Below are 10411 nucleotides of genomic sequence, written 5' to 3' on the forward strand. Positions count from 1 at the left end.
CAGGATGGTAGATAACGCTCTGTCTATCACAGTACCACTGACCAATCTGGACAGGAATATTTTTTTATTACATATTTTGTAATTGGATAAAATAATAGGCAGGGTTTAAGCAAACTCATTTTGTATAAGACATCATGTCAAGTGCTTATTTCTTCAGAATTTCCGGACTTTCTCTGTTTTTGCCTGTTGGAGACCGATAAATCATTTTGCATTGAAAACTCTGGTTCTGAACTCTGTCTTTTCAAAGAATGGAAAAACTTAGAAAACGGAGGATTTCAATTTAGTGAACAGTAGACTGGTCCGAACTTGGAAAATCACGAGTTTGAGGCTCAATTAGAAGAATTTGAGACACCAGTATTTTTGAAATATCTGATACAATTAAAGTCGGATTGCTATTTGAATTAAAAAACAAAAAAAACATCAGTGCCTGAACTGAGCTAAATAGAATATAATTAAGAGGGCTGTGGTCAGGGGTAGTTGGTGAAGGGTGGTGATAAGACTTCATCCAGCTGTTTTTACTTACTTTTACATAAAGGAGTAGTAAAGGGAAAAATCATGTTTAGCCCTGTTTTAAGGTTACTTATGATCATATACAATAGTTCAGATCAAAATGTTGACAAAACTAGCACTTTTGAGAAAGTCTGATAATTGCTCTACCACCGTTTTGGTCATACAATGGATGTGGGTGGGCACCTTGAAAAATCTTTCAAAAACATGTTAAACTCTCGATTTCAAACTCACGAGGTGTTAGTTGGCGTTCTGACATATAATTCGCCATAAAGTAAGATTCTAGTTCATCTGGAAAGGCTTTTTTAAATATTTAGCATAGAACTATTTAGTCGCAGCACATACGTGTGTAAACTTCCGCAAACTAGGTAGCCTAGCAACATAAACAATATCAATAGCTACCGTAAGTAGTTCCGCTTCTTGAATCCCCTCTGCAGATTGATCTACACATCTACAACGGTCGCGTCAATACAAGTCAATGGATTTCATAAAATGATCAATAAAACCCTACAGGATTCATACTTTGTGGCGAATTTGATGTCAGAACACCAACGGACACCAATTACCCCCTCTGTGAGCTTCTTGTTTTTGAAATCCAGAGTTTAACATGTTTTTTAAAGATTTTTCAAGGTGCCCACCCACATCCATTGTATGACCAAAACGGTGGTAGAGCAATTATCAGACTTTCTCAAAAGTGCTAGTTTTGTCAACATTTTGATCTGAACCATTGTATATGATCATAAGTAACCTTAAAACAGGGCTAAACATGCATTTTCCCTTTACTACTCCTTTAACTGGAATATGTAGGGGTGGGTCGTATACCCACCTCCCTTGTTCTCTGTAAAGCGCATTGTGTTGCCTCTGGGTATGAAATGCGCTATACAAATAAAGCTTTGATTGATTGATTGATTGATTTAATGTGCCATTTCTTCCTTGTTTTTACCATTTCCATGCCTCGTACTTTAACGAACTCCTCCTACAGATTTCATCCGATCAACTTCATATTCGGTCAGCTTCATCTTAAGACCTTTGTGATCAAAAGTTATCAAAAAAAATAGTTTTCACCAAACACCCTTGCCGTGGCGCCCCGCCAAATTCTTCGCCATAAAACAGGAAGTCCTCATAACTCCTCCATACATTATCCAATTTCTCAGATATTTCTCACGCTTCATGCAGGTTCTACATCGTGGAGCTACGCCCCATAGGGGGGCGCCAGCGCTCCTATTGGTAACCCATGTTGGCATGCCAACAACCAATCTGAAGATAAAAAATGTACTCCTTATCGTCTTAACCAATCACAGACCCCCCACCTTACTATAAAGGTGGCTACACCCCAGCAATCTCCTCTTCCGTTTTCAGACGAGCTATCAAGCACCTGAAGACCTTTCTGAAGTATGAAGAGAATGCATAAGAGCGAGAAGAACGGCGGCAGTGACCTACCTCCGAGGGACTCCGGCGCCGCTGGATCCCCGATGGACGTCCCCGATGGACGTCCCCGCCCCTCCTCTCCTGGAAGATGCTCCGTGGGTCGAAGACTGCGGAACCAAGACTGGTTCCTTGGACCCGGACGACCGCCACGACCGGTGTGTGGCGTGCATGGGGAAGAGCCACGCTGAAGAGGGAGTCTCTCCCAACCTGCCGTGCTCCCAGTGCGCGCTGCTTCCCTCTGAATTCAGGCGTGCCCGCCTCGCCTTCTGGCGCGCACGGAGCACCGTCCCCTGTCCTCTCCCCTCTTACGAGTCCGAGTCTGCCGACGACGACTCTGGGGATGGAAGTGACTCGGAGGACAGTGGGGAGTTGCCCGCCTCCCAGGGTGCCTCCCCACGCACGGGCTCATCCGTGTCTGATTCCGAGCCCCCCTTTTAGCCCTGTTTTAAGGTTACTTATGATCATATACAATGGTTCAGATCAAAACGTTGACAAAACTAGCACTTTTGAGAAAGTCTGATAATTGCTTTACCACCGTTTTGGTCATACAATGGATGTGGGTGGGCACCGTGAAAAATCATCCAAAAAACATGTTAGGCAAAGGACAGAAATTAAACCACTAAGGTTACTGCTGGACTTAAAACAATTGTGCTAGCCTCGTTCCATATGAGAACACTCCTGTGTCCAATTTGTACAGTAGATCAGCCTGTGTCCACATAGTTGCTAGCTAACTGGTACAGTAGTTAGCTAGCTAGCTGATCCCTGACGTCTGACCCCTGTGTCACGTGGATGGTGTTTGTGTACGTTGCATGTCTAGCCTACAATAGAGTGCCTAAGCGGAAGCAGGTAAAGACGTCCCATGGATGGGACCTTAATTCGGGAAAAATATGTACGATAATGACGACAATGGCGATAAACAAATAATTTCTTGATTTCTTAATGTATAATGTGATACTGATTCTGGTGGCCTAAATTACATACAAACTTAAGTTCAAGATATTACAGAAAAGGTCATTCCTAATCCTACTAACATGACAGTTTGAAATACAACTGAGAAAGATGAACTGCATGTTACCTATAGTTTTTTAACTTTCTTTTTTCCTGGCAAGATAGTCGGCTCTTGCTGCAGGGTCTGCGTTGACCCGCTGCCTGTAGCGAGCAGTCTTCTGTTTGCTTGTTTGTGGTGCCATCTAGAAAATAGGTTAAACTAGTTAAACATGACTAATACATGTACAATTACCTACATGGAATGTCATGCTATACAGTTTTAAAATTTCTCTCATGAGATTGTACAATAATCAAAAAGAAACGTTCATTCCTAAATAGGAATGGAAAATGACTGAGATTTAGAAAAATATATCTTAAAGTATACAAAGAGTAATGCTAAAACAAAGAACCTTATGTATACATCATGAACACAATATAAATATATAGAAACTACAAATACAGGACATATATCTATCATGTAAAACACTCAGCAGTGGTCGCCCCACATGATACTCGGTCACCCCAGATGATATTTTCAAGTTCAGTCAAATATTACAGGCTAACAGTTAGCTCCAGAAACCAAACGAGCTACTTCTTACCACATGTCACTATCAAATTTATCATCAAAATATAGATTTGCAGATAAAACTTATTATTCACAGTTTTGGGGCGGTCGTCCCACATGATATCCAAAAGTGGCAAGTACATTACAGCAGTTATAAAAGAGATGTATTTGCAAATATGAGAGACTTACTAACCTGCCAGTTGTTTGTCTGGGTCTCTCACATGTGGCTGGCTGATGCACCATCTGTCCTTGAGGTGGTTTCAAAATAAAAGTCCCACAATTGTGTTTTCTTGATGGTCGCCCCCGATGATATTTCATAAAGTGAACATATTCGGACAACATTCGTTTGTATATTATGATGGAAATATATGTGCAAATGCTTCATAATTGTGTCAATGAATGCAAAACATGTTTGAAATTATGCCAAATAGGGCAAGGGATATATTTAAATCAATTTAAAGTGATTTTAAACCGGTTGTCCAAATAGAAGTCAAGGCTGGACGGTCGCCCCACATGAGGTTTTGACACTTCAGATAGCAGAAAAATGACCAATAACTAAAATGTTTGGATAGGTTAGAGTGGGTATGTATATGGGGAAGGTATTAGAAATACATGTTATCTTTTTAAGTATTCTGATGTTTTTTTTAAGGTAAAAAATTCAGTTGGACAGAAAAAGTAGGCGTCACGTCATTGACCCATTAGGGGTTTCCGCAATAAAGAGCATATTCCTGTGTACACCACTTGTGTCCTTTCCATGCTCGACAGTCTGATGCTATGGTTAATGTGTCTCTGGGTTCTGGTTCTGAGCTGGTTGCGCCTGTCCCTCCGCTTTCTGCCGTGAGAATCAAGTCTGTGGAGGGTAGCGCTACGGGCCAGTTCATCCACTCAGTTAGCTAGCGCTAGCCTGGCTACTCGTCCTACCCTGGCGGGGATATCAAGGAAAGTTGTCGGGCAGCCTTCCCCCTCCACGTGTCAGCTTTCGGCAGCTAAACTGTCTGTTTCCAAGAGAAATGCTCGCCAGAGAGTTAATCCGATGTCTCGCTTGGTGTGTAATACCGGGAAGGCGTTCTCGGCTACTTCTACGGTGAGCGCCGGTGTTCGTGTACCGCGCCATTGTGAACGACTGGGAAATGAAGCCCCTGTGTCTCGTTCGACTAAGCTACTCGCCCGAGAGACGGTTGATGTCGTTAGGACCGTTAAGCGAACTTCGTTTGAAGTTGAGCGCTCGCTCTGATACTTCAAATTTGATGATCGTACGTGATTGGTTCCCTCCGTTGCGCTGCATCGGTATGGGTCGTCTGCCTCATTTGCATATGGGAGCAAGATTCGCGGCAAGTTCAAAGGCGTTTGCCTCCACACAGACTGAGGCAGCGGCCTCATTTGCATACAATGACTGGGCTCCACTACTTCAGTCGTCTGCCTCATTTGCATATGAGGATGATGCTACTTTTCCTTGCATTGTGAGCAATACGAGGGCTACTGCTACACAGGTTGGGTTGGTGGCCTCTTCATGTGCTTACACTGACGCGGCCCCACTGTCTACAGACATGAAAGTTCCTTTTCACAACAGCTCTCGGGCTACTTACAACCTTACGTCTCCATGCTCAGGAGGACGTTAACACTGTTCTGACATTGATCTCGCCCGCACTTCAAGTAAGTCGGTGTGTGATGAGTGTCTGCGGTTCGTTTCTGGCGCACGGCGGCGGTTCCTCTCTCACGATGCAGTGTGGCGTGATAGCAGTTGCCATGCCTCCCTCGCTGGCTGTTTCGCATCCTGACATCTGGGTATGCGATTCAGTTTGGTGCGCGGTGGCCTCCTGCACATGCGTGGCTTACGTTGGTTCGCACGTCTTCGTCTTAAGGTCAAGGTCAACTTTATTTATAAAGCACGTTTAAAATCAACCGAAGTTGCACCAATGTGCTGTACAATATATAAAATAAACTAAAACAAAAAACAGAATAAAGTGCACATAATCACAGAATAATAAAAGGACAGGACACAAAACAGGACACAGGATGTAGGCTATCATCAGCCCTTACCAAAAAGAAGTGTAGTTAAGTGTACTATTAGTATTGTTGTGGTCCCAGCCCAGGCCCCGCCTCACCCAGGGCCGGGGCGAACGAGCGCTGGGTCACTCCCGGGAACAAGCCCGAGACCACGGCAGGTGCAGCCTGTTACCAATCAGGCTCACCTGCTGCAATCATCACGGTCGGCTACAAGAAGCCAGCAGCCCCGCCGCTCAGTGCTTGGTTATACTGAGATCTTGGTAATTCTTTTGCAAAGCTCCCAGCTGAAAGAACGTCCTTTGTTGTTTTCCTTTTGCCTGTTAACTCCTCGTTTCCCTCTCTCCGTTTTCCCCTCCAAGACCCCGTCTTCGTCCCGCGCCTCCCTCTGCGACTCTGCTCTCCCGGCTCCCCTGCGCGCCTCCCTCCCGCTTCGCGATTCGCCCTGCCTACCGCCTCCGCGCCGGCGCCCGCGTCCCCAACGCAGCTCCCGGACTTCCCCTCTCCACCGGCTCCCTTCCTCGCTCGCCTCGTGCCCCTCGGACCTGACCTCTCCCCCTGACGCTCCTCCACGGGGATCTCTCCGGCTCGCCAGTCCCCGCGGTAGCCTAACGCACGCACACTGACAACATCCCTCCACATAGCCATTTGCTCTCACGCATCCATTCACTTAATTTCACATCCCATTCACACGCACGCACACATACATTCCCCCCACCTTAAAGTGGCAGTCCGTCTGTGTTTATTTTTTCTCCCGGTGTGGTCACCGCAGTACCTTAGTTATCCCCCTTTTTGTACCTTTTGTTTATCACATTTATAAAACCGCCTTCGGGCTTATTTGAGTTTACACTGGTGTCCGTCTGCTTCTCTGGGTCTTCTGCCCTGGTCCGGTTCTCTGTTCAGGGGTCCCCCCCCTTCCCTGGGGCATAACAGAATAACCAAGCCATTATGGACCAAAGCAGACCCGGTGGGCAGGCGGATGCAGCTAAGCCCGCAGTATCCCCACCCCCAAGTCCCTCGGTCCTGGAGACCATAGTCCGTAGCCACACCGTTCAGCTTAACAAGCTAACCTCAGAGCTCGACAACGCTTTTGCCCGAGTCACATTGGAGATGGGGGAACTGCGGACGGCCTCCCATGCCACGGCGGGCGTGCTCACCTCCCTGACTCATCAGGTCTCCAGCCTGGCGGAGATGGTGGCCAGACTCACTCATCTGCCACCCCCCGAGTCCGGTCCTCCCCCGGAGCCACGCTCTTCCCTGCCCGGCCTAAACGACCCGGCTCCCCCTGCCCCAGGCCATTCTCCAGGGAGTTTGATCTGTATCGAGGCTTCCTGGGGCAGTGTGAACTACTTTTTGCCACCAGCCCTCAAGATACCGGTCAGACGCCGCCAAGGTGGCGTTGGTAATGTCACTGCTCTCAGGGCGGGCCTTAGCTTGGGCCATGGCGATGACGAACCACAACAACGGGCTCTCTGCTGACTACCAGAGTTTTGTCACAGAATTCAAGCTGGCGTTCGACCACCCGGCAGAGGGGGCAGACGCGGCCGGGCGGCTACACACCATCCAACAGGGGTCGCGGTCAGTGGCGGACTACACACTGGAGGTCCGCATGCTTGGCGCCGACAGCGGGTGGGATGACGTGGCGCTCCGGAGTGCTTACAGGCGGGCCCTCAGCGAGATCGTTCAAGACATGATCATCCGAGACCGTCCCGCCACCTTCGCTGAGCTGGCCACCCTTGCCCTTCAGGTAGACGAGAGGCTGCGGGAGCGGCATCTGGAGCGCGCCAACCGGCCGGGGCCACCCCACAAGCCGCTCGCAAACCGGGTGCCCCCCAGGGATCCTGCCCATCCCTTCCGGGACCCCTCGCCCCCTTCTACGGCCTCTGGGGCCCGTCACCTGTCCCCCCCTGGGGCCGAAGAGGAGGCCATGCAACTGGGCCGGTCACGCCTGTCCCCGGAGGAAAGAGAACAGCGGATGCGTGACAGGCTCTGCCTCTACTGCGGTAAGGCGGGCCACGTCATCCGCGCCTGCCCCTCTCGATCAAAAGCCCCGGCCCACTAGATGGGGGCGTTCTAGTGAGCCTAACCACCCTGCCCCAATCCCGGAGGGAGCCTAACCATCTGTTCCCAGCCACTCTTTCATGGGGAAAGGAGTCGCTCTCTGCAGAGATTCTTCTGGACTCGGGCGCCGACGAGTGCCTAATCGACTGAACCCTGGCCCAGCAGGCAGGCATCCCCCTCGTCCCCCTTGATACCACCCTCTCGGCGCAGGCGCTAGATGGTCGCTCTCTGGGTAAGATCACCCATTGCACCGCACCACTCAGGTTAACCCTGTCTGGCAATCACGTAGAGACGGCACGGTTTATGGTACTGAACGCACCCACAGCTCCGTTGGTCCTGGGCAGACCTTGGTTAGACATACACGACCCGCACATTTCATGGTCCTCTGGACGGATTTTGGGCTGGAGCGTGGCCTGTCATGCCAACTGCTTACGCTCCGCCCACTCTCTGTCCAGTGAGATCAAACGCAAACCCTCACCCCCTGACCTCACTGGTGTACCACCCGCGTACCACGATTTGGCACCCGTTTTCAGTAAGGACAGTGCACTCTCACTCCCTCCTCACCGCCCATATGATTGCGCCATAGACCTCCTTCCCGGGGCAACCCTTCCCGTCGGCCGGTTGTACAACCTCTCAGTCCCGGAGAAGGAGGCTATGCGCAATTATATCACTGAGTCTTTGGCCTCAGGAGTCATAAGGCCGTCGTCCTCCCCAGTTGCCGGGGGCTTCTTTTTCGTCTCGAAGAAGGACGGCAGCCTGAGGCCTTGTATTGATTACCGCCAGCTTAATGACATCACCATTAAAAATAAGTATCCACTGCCACTCCTTAGTTCCATGTTTGAGCCACTGTCCCACGCCACGGTATTCACCAAACTTGATCTACGCAATGCATACCACTTGGTGCGTATCCGTGAGGGGGATGAATGGAAGACAGCATTAAATACCCACCTGGGGCATTTTGAGTACCGTGTGATGCCCTTTGGCTTAACCAACGCCCCAGCTGTCTTCCAGGCTCTGGGAAACGATGTACTCCGGGACATGCTTTTGATTGAATCCAAGAGGTCCAAGGATACTAGCATCAGCTCCTCGTTCAGGCTCTCTGCTACTGGGGCCCATCTCACACTCCGCCCTACTCAGTACCGTACCCATACTCCGCAGCCCACCCACACCTCTCTGGTTGGTGAGCGGCAAAATAGCCAGGCTTATAAGCCTGCTCCCCGGCCTAAGCATAGCCCAGTCCACCGAGGGGACCCACGGCCCCCACCCTCTACCACTTGGCCTTCAGGTGTGAGGCAGCAAAGGAAGTCCCCTAAGCCCAGTGGGCCCGCCACTGATCCCGCCCCCCCATCTGTGCTCGTCATCGGATCCTCCATGGTGCGCCATGTAGTGGTCCCGAAAGCCCAGACCTGCTGCTTCCCAGGAGCTAAGGTCTCGGACATCAGGACTGTTGTCCCATCACTCCTCGCAGAAAATCCCCTGGCCTCATCCATTATCATCCATGTCGGAACAAATGACATCAAGCTCCAGCAGTCTGAGCGGCTGAAGAAGGATTTCAAGGACCTGATCTCCACTGCTCAGGCGTCAGGAAAGACCTGCATCATCTCTGGCCCGTTCTCCTCCCCCCGATATGGTGATGCCAAATATAGTAGGATCCGTCAGCTCCACATCTGGCTGAAAGGCTACTGCTGCCAGTTGAAGCTTCCCTTCATAGATAATTTCACCACTTTCTTAAACCGCTCGGACCTCTTCGCCAGGGACGGCCTTCATCCTAGTAGGTCAGGTGCCCATCTGCTCAGTATGAATATGGACCTGACGCTGAGATCTTCCAGCGTCTGATGTGGGGTTAGCCCGACCCGTCTCAACCACCCTACTGCCAAACATAAACCTCCTGTACCCGCGGGTCGGGCTACACCAGCTCCATCTCACCAGCGCCCCATCACCATAGACCTTGATTCCCTGCCCCTCACTGAGACCTGGCATAGTGACGTCTATATTTTTATAAACAAATTCTGCCCACCTGAATATGCCATTCAGCGAATTATCTCCCACCGCACCTCTAGTACCATAATGAAACAGTCAGGTGGATCTAATATAAAAAACCTGATATCAGTTCCAGTGAATATACCATCTAGGCCTACTAGTCAGGCTAGCCAGCCATTTTTTCCGGAAGCTATTTCAATGGCGATTCTAAATGTCAGGTCCCTACCAAGCAAAACTTTTCTCATTAATGATCTTATATGTGAATGCAAACTAGACTGTATGTTCCTAACTGAAACCTGGCTAAATATAAATGGATCAGCAGCCCTCATTGAAGCCTCTCCCCCTAACTACAGCTTTTTTCAATCTATCAGAAGTGGGAAAAAAGGTGGAGGAACAGCCACCATAGCTAAAGATGCCCTCAGCTGCAGGACCATCTCCTTTGATGATTTTGCCTCTTTTGAATACCACGCTATTGTCCTAAAATGCCAGCCCCCAGTTCTGGCAGTAACCGTGTATAGGCCTCCCAAACAATGCCTTGCCTTCTCTACAGAATTTTCAGAACTCCTGTCCATCATCCATACAAATTATGATAAGATTATCATCATTGGAGATTTCAACATACACGTAGACACTGAGACGGACTCGAAAGCTAGGGACTTTATCAACCTCCTAAACTCCATGGATTTTACCCAACATATCTCTGAGCCAACTCACAACCGTGGCCACACCCTTGATCTAGTGATTACTAAGGGCCTGACTATCACTGTTTCCTCTATTAGCGACCTCGCCCTGTCCGACCATTTCTGTATCTTCTTCACTGCATTAGTTCCTAAAGTCAAAAATAATACTGAGCGCTTTATAAAGAAACGTTATCTTACC

The sequence above is a fragment of the Borostomias antarcticus genome (assembly GCF_949987555.1).
Source record: "Borostomias antarcticus genome assembly, chromosome: 1".
Lineage (NCBI taxonomy): Eukaryota > Metazoa > Chordata > Actinopteri > Stomiiformes > Stomiidae > Borostomias > Borostomias antarcticus.